A 6,000-nucleotide genomic window follows, 5' to 3' on the forward strand; every position below is an offset into this window, starting at 1 on the left:
GAGAGAATTTCTCACAACTGACTCATTACCGGCTAAAAGTTAATATGATATCATTGTATACTTCGTGCGAAAAATTTCCTCCTAATAAGTGCAATGTCTAAAAAAAAAATGATTTCTGAAGAATTTTTTTTATAACACGTTGTTCATGCATATATCTGCTTCCTATGCTATCTGCAAATCATAACTAGGTCTACCAAGACCAAGCTTGCTCAATCATTTCTAAGAGACCTCCTATATAGCCTCTTACACTCCTACAGAAATCAGATTCAGAACTCTCAGCTATAGAGCAATGTAATTCATTCATGATCGAGATAATCTATAAATGTTTTGTAACCTCTATGCATTTGAGGATAAGACACTCGGTGGAGATAATCATTATCTTTTCTTTCCGGTTTTATCATGTCCTGCTCATGGTTATCATAGGTGTAATATAAAATTTTATGGATTCAAATAAGAGAGATGTTGGGTAGCGGAGGTCCCACATAATAGTTTTGGGTATGATAGCCTAGAAGTTAGGGTAAAAATATTGTAAACCTCTGAAATATACAGAGCGCGAAATGTAAAAAGTAGAGTCAAAGGGTTGTCCACCCAAGAAATAATATAGAATAATAGGAAGTAAGTCGGACCGTGGACCATGGGAAGGTATAAATAGAGTGCGGCTCTATGGGGAGAAGGTAGTTATTTTTTTGGTATGTAATCTTGGATCTAAAAGGTAATGGGTTTTTGAGGAGAAAATACTGAAAGCGTCTGTAAGTCGGAGTGGAGGGTTTGGGTAGGTATAGAGGCTCTGTAGCTATGTGCGTAGAGGCCTAGAAGAGTCTGCAGCTGTGTGCACAAACTCCTATAGCTGAGTGCGTAGGGTGGATCTGGATGTATTGGTGATAAAGTTGAAATAAAAATAAGTTTCTTTTGTAAATTCTGTGTTAAATCTGAATTTTCATGGATCTGACTTTTTGTATGGTTAATATCACTGGTTGATCTATGCACATATGATTATGTTATGAATGCATGTGAATCTGAGTCTATTCTAAGTGCGCGGACTAGTTAAATCTGTTAAATGTTTGCTTAAAGACCCTGCTAGGTAGATCAGATTTATACAAGTAATTAATATTACGAATTAACCCAGATTCGGATCTACGTAGAAGTAGAGCAGCGCGAGGCTACAGAACGGCGCGCGAACCCTCCATACCACATCCAAACATCCCAATGGTGTGGAAACCTAGTTCCAGCACCCTCCCCTACTACCTCGGGTAAGACCTCAGTCCGCGCTCCGTGGGTTGTTGTCGAACGGGGCGGTAACTGCGGGAATTGCTTGTCTAAGAAATTCTTTTGAACCTGGGTCAAGCCCATATAAGCCAACAAATGGTTCTGTTGCTAGGACCAGGATATGCTTAATGGGTGTCTGATGTGGAACATGGTGACTCTGTAGAAAAAGAATTGAAGGATCGAAGGGACAAAGAGTAGTAGTTGTTCAGAGAATGGTGGTAGAGTTGACAATGATGAGCACGATCCAGCTACAGATATTTAAAGGAGCAAGAAGCGAAGACCCAGAACAATTTTGGCTTGTCCTAACCTCGGTATGGAACGTACATATAATTGTAGATGATAATATCAAAAATCCTACCTTAGTTAGCGTGCTACAAGACCGAGCGTTGACATGGCACATAAAGTACTCAAGCGATCACCCAACTGCGGGGATAGTAGAAATCCAGACCAAACTAAAGAAAGAGTTTAGCTTGCCAAAGTCAGAAATAGAATCAATCACCAGGTTCAAACAGATTGTGATGATGCCTAGCGAAACCCCGTGGGATTTGGACCAAAGACTGAAGAGTACTATTCGTGAGGCTAACATGACATTGACAGTTGTGCAGCACTCCGCTTCATTTATGGCATCCTTAACACCACATCTGAGGATGGATTTGTCACAACAGAAGATCTCAACCCAGGCTAAAGCATTAGAGACAATGATGAGGTTGCATGAAAATCTGTTACAAGACTTGGGGTTGGGAATTCAGCAAATCCAAGTGCAGATCCAAAATTTGTGTTCAGAAATGAAGAAGTTAAAACAAGAATAGGCATCGTGACCAGAAGTCTGAGAGGAAGTATGGTGTATAAGGTGCAGGAGCCAGGGGCACGATAAGGATCACTGCCAAGTTTCAGTGAATTATGTGGCAGCGGGGGGACCAACACCATTGCGACCAGAGGCATAGGCAGGGCCAAGCACAACAACCCTGCTCTGGTGCACAATCTGTCAGGTGGGAGGAAAACACAACACTCATAACTATCATCTATTGCCAAAATACAACCAGACCCCCCAGCAGCTATTTTGCAACCTTTGCAAATCGGTGGGCCATGAGGAAAGACACTTTCGTAGCTATCAATTATTTATGGACCAATCACCTTCTTACAAAATGCATACTGAGGCGCGAGGTTAGGATCCAACTGCAACGATCGCGTGCAGTGGGTTCTAGGGCCATGGACAAGGATGGGGCAGAATGGGGCTAGGAAGGGGTCACGACCAGCTAATCTGTTACAACTGGAGAGTTCTAGGACTTTACACGCAGGATTGTGCCAACCCAACTAGAATTTCATGCAGTTATTGTGAGAAATTTGATCATGAGCTGATAGATTTCCCTACGCTGATAGCACAGAATTGTGAAAAAAGGGCAGCGCAACCAACAACGACCCAGAATGTACAGATGATGAGGTACGAACCCCACGAAGAAGATCCTAAACTAAACATGGTACTGAGAAGTGGCATGGCCACAAGAGCAGATAGAAGGAACTTAAGTAAGGAAGACACAGGGGTTGGTAAGGAGACATATCTGGAAGCTAGGGAGAGCTTTGTGGAGGTCTCTACCCCAGGTAGTAGGGATCAACTTGAGCTAGATAGGGATCCCTCGATGATAACTACATTTTTAGAGACATGTATAAAATTTCTTCATGACAACAGGGCAGTTAAAGGCTTACAGGAATTGATAAATAGATGCGCAAGATGGAGTGAACCTCACGTAGTTTGAAAGTTGCGAAGACATGCGTCACAGACTGGGAGGGAAATGCGACTAACAGTGCCGATCAACAATTATGAGATGGATCAGGTCATTTTGGATTTGGGCTCAAATGCCAACATTCTGCCTAAATGGACTTGGGAGCGCATGAGTAAGCCTACACTACAATGGTCCCCTATCCAATTGCAGATGGAAAACCAACAGAAGGTCTTGCCCATGGGACAACTGCAATGAGTTACGGTATATATTGACGGCACAAGTACTTGGACAGACTTTGAAGTGATTGAAATCATGGATGAAAGTACACCTTATCTTGCGTTGTTAGGAATAGACTAGGCCACCGACATGAATGGGTTATTAATTTAAAGAAGCGGACAATGAAATTTGAAACAATGTCACTCCGCTTAGTCGTTTCACTAGATCCGGCTGAAGGACTGCGCTATATTGAACCCATGTGCAATAACGAAAGCAACGATGAATGAGACGGTATCTATTGAATGGCTGCACAAAGGCAAGAATGGGTCAAGACAATCGAGGATAGAACAATATCATCGGGCTATGTAGAGTCTTGCACCACCGATTCAGATGAAGAAGATGAGCGGTGGCATAACAGGTTGAATGGAGTGACAACGCTACAATGGAATATGGTGACTAAATCTTTGTACTGCATAAGGACCCAGGATCACGAACTGTCGATGTATGATGGGCTAACAATAATAGATGAATTCCTGACCAAATTTGAAATTGTAGTACCAAAGCACCAATGGTTTGATGTGTTGAGATGGGCGTTGTGTGCAACACCTCTGCAATGGTGGGTCACACATGAAGGGACTTTCGAGGATTGGTGCAGCTACAGGCGCATGACAAAGATCAGATTTGGGAAGCCGAAACTACGAATAATGGAGAAATATGATGGATGTGATGACTCACGCATGCATATTACCAAATGGATCAAAGCGTACAGAGAGGAACCTCAGCCAGAATGGGTGCACTTATTTTATCACACCCTACACGTCATTCCTAGAAACTGGTATACTAAAGTGGAGCTCCAGCATGACACAGGTGAGTGGGATAACTTGCCCAAAGGGTTTTTGTCAACATTCCTCTTTGAAGATCAATGGATGGATCTCATGGAAGATGCATTATGGCTGGTAAAGGCTACCATTTTCAAGACGCCACTAGAACCAGAAGAAATTGTGAAGCCTGACTAGTCACGACAGCTGAGCCATGCTCTCCAATGCTATAATGTCTAGGTAGATGATGATGAGGACGATTCACGAAATGTCAATATCCTAGAATCAGGGGCGAGCCATGAGGTGTGCGAACCCGAAATCGAAGATCTAGATATCATGGTGCTGTTGAAAACAAAACAAGTCAATATCGAAACCTAAGAGGAGCTAAAGTATGCAATTCTTGGGGACTATTGGGATGAAGCCACAGTGGAGAAGTTTGTTGAATTGCTTCGGGAATATCAAAATTTATTCCCAACAAAAATCACAGAGCTAAAAGGGATCCTAGGAGACTTGGGAATGATTTAGACAACATTGAAGCCAGACGCGAAACCAGTTAAGTAGCGATCCTATCGATTGAATCCAAAATATAAAGCAAAGGTCCGTGAAGAAATCGATAGGATGCTGGTAGGAGGAATCATTGAACTAGTCGAGGAGTCCAACTAGGTAAGTCCGATGGTTGTGTAGGGGAAGAAACAGAAGGGTGAGATTCGCATCTGTGTGGACCTCAGGAAGCTCAATGATTCCTGTGTTAATGATCCATTTCCAACACCGATTATGGATGAGGTACTGGAAAATGTGGGGGGGTAGGAAGCCTACTCCTTCACGGATGGGTTCTTAGGATACCACCAGATCAAGATCGCCCCAGAGGATAGGAGTAAAATAACGTTCACCACCGAATGGGGTTTCTTTCAATACACAGTGATGCCCTTTGGACTGAAGAATGCGCCGGCAATATTTTCACGAATAGTGGTAGCATCATTCAAGGAATTTATACACAAGTTCTTAGAGGTCTATCTTGATGACTGAACTGTGTTCAAACTGGTTAAGAAACACGTAGTGAGCCTACAGTTAATGTTGGATACTTGTCGTTGACACTAGATTGCACTAAACCTAAAGAAGTGTACTTTCCTTGTCCCATTCGAGAGCCTGTTGGGCCATGTGGTCTGTAAGCAAGGCCTGATGGTGGATCTAACAAAGATCGTTGTCATACTCAATCTGCAAGGCACCGTAAAGTCTTAAACAACTACGCACCACATTGGGACACATGGGCTACTATTGGAAGTTCATCAAAAGTTATGCCCAGATCACGGATCAAATAGAACAATTGCTAAAGAAGGATGCTACTTATTGCTGGAATGAGGAATGCAACAAAATTCTGGAGACACTTAAGGAAAAGATGGCATCCACCCCTATATTGGTCTTTTCGAAATGGGACGTCGAATTTCATGTGCATGTCGATGCGTCATGTATCGCGTTGGGGGTGGTACTTACTCAACTAGGAGCGGAGGGAATTGACCATCTGATTACATTCGCAAGTGGTTGGTTGTCAAAATATGAGAAGAATTACTCCACTACTAAGCAAGAAGGATTAGCCATGGTATACACGCTTCAAAAATTCCACCACTATCTGCTCGGAGGCCACTTTAAGATGTATACCGATCACTCTATGTTAAAATACCTAGTGAATAAGCTTGTGTTGGGGGGCTGCATTTGTAGATGGTTGCTGTTAGTCTAGGAATATGACTTTGAGGTGTGCACCTTCAACGAGAATGATCTAGTATTGCTATGTGACAGTAAGTTCGAGAAATTCCCTGGCAAACTCTGAATGCATTGGTTGGGACCCTATGTCGCCAAAGAAGTTACCGATGGGGGCACGGTTCACCTTGCCAAACTCAATGGAGACCCCTTCGTGGGCTGAGTGAATGGCGGTCGCCTAAAGCTCTATCTGGGTGGGCCAGCCGCCTGACTAACCGACCGAG

Source organism: Pinus tabuliformis, chromosome 3_2 (assembly GCF_031772625.1).
Source record: "Pinus tabuliformis cultivar Carrire ecotype Pingquan chromosome 3_2, CPIR1, whole genome shotgun sequence".
Classification (NCBI taxonomy): Eukaryota; Viridiplantae; Streptophyta; class Pinopsida; order Pinales; family Pinaceae; genus Pinus; species Pinus tabuliformis.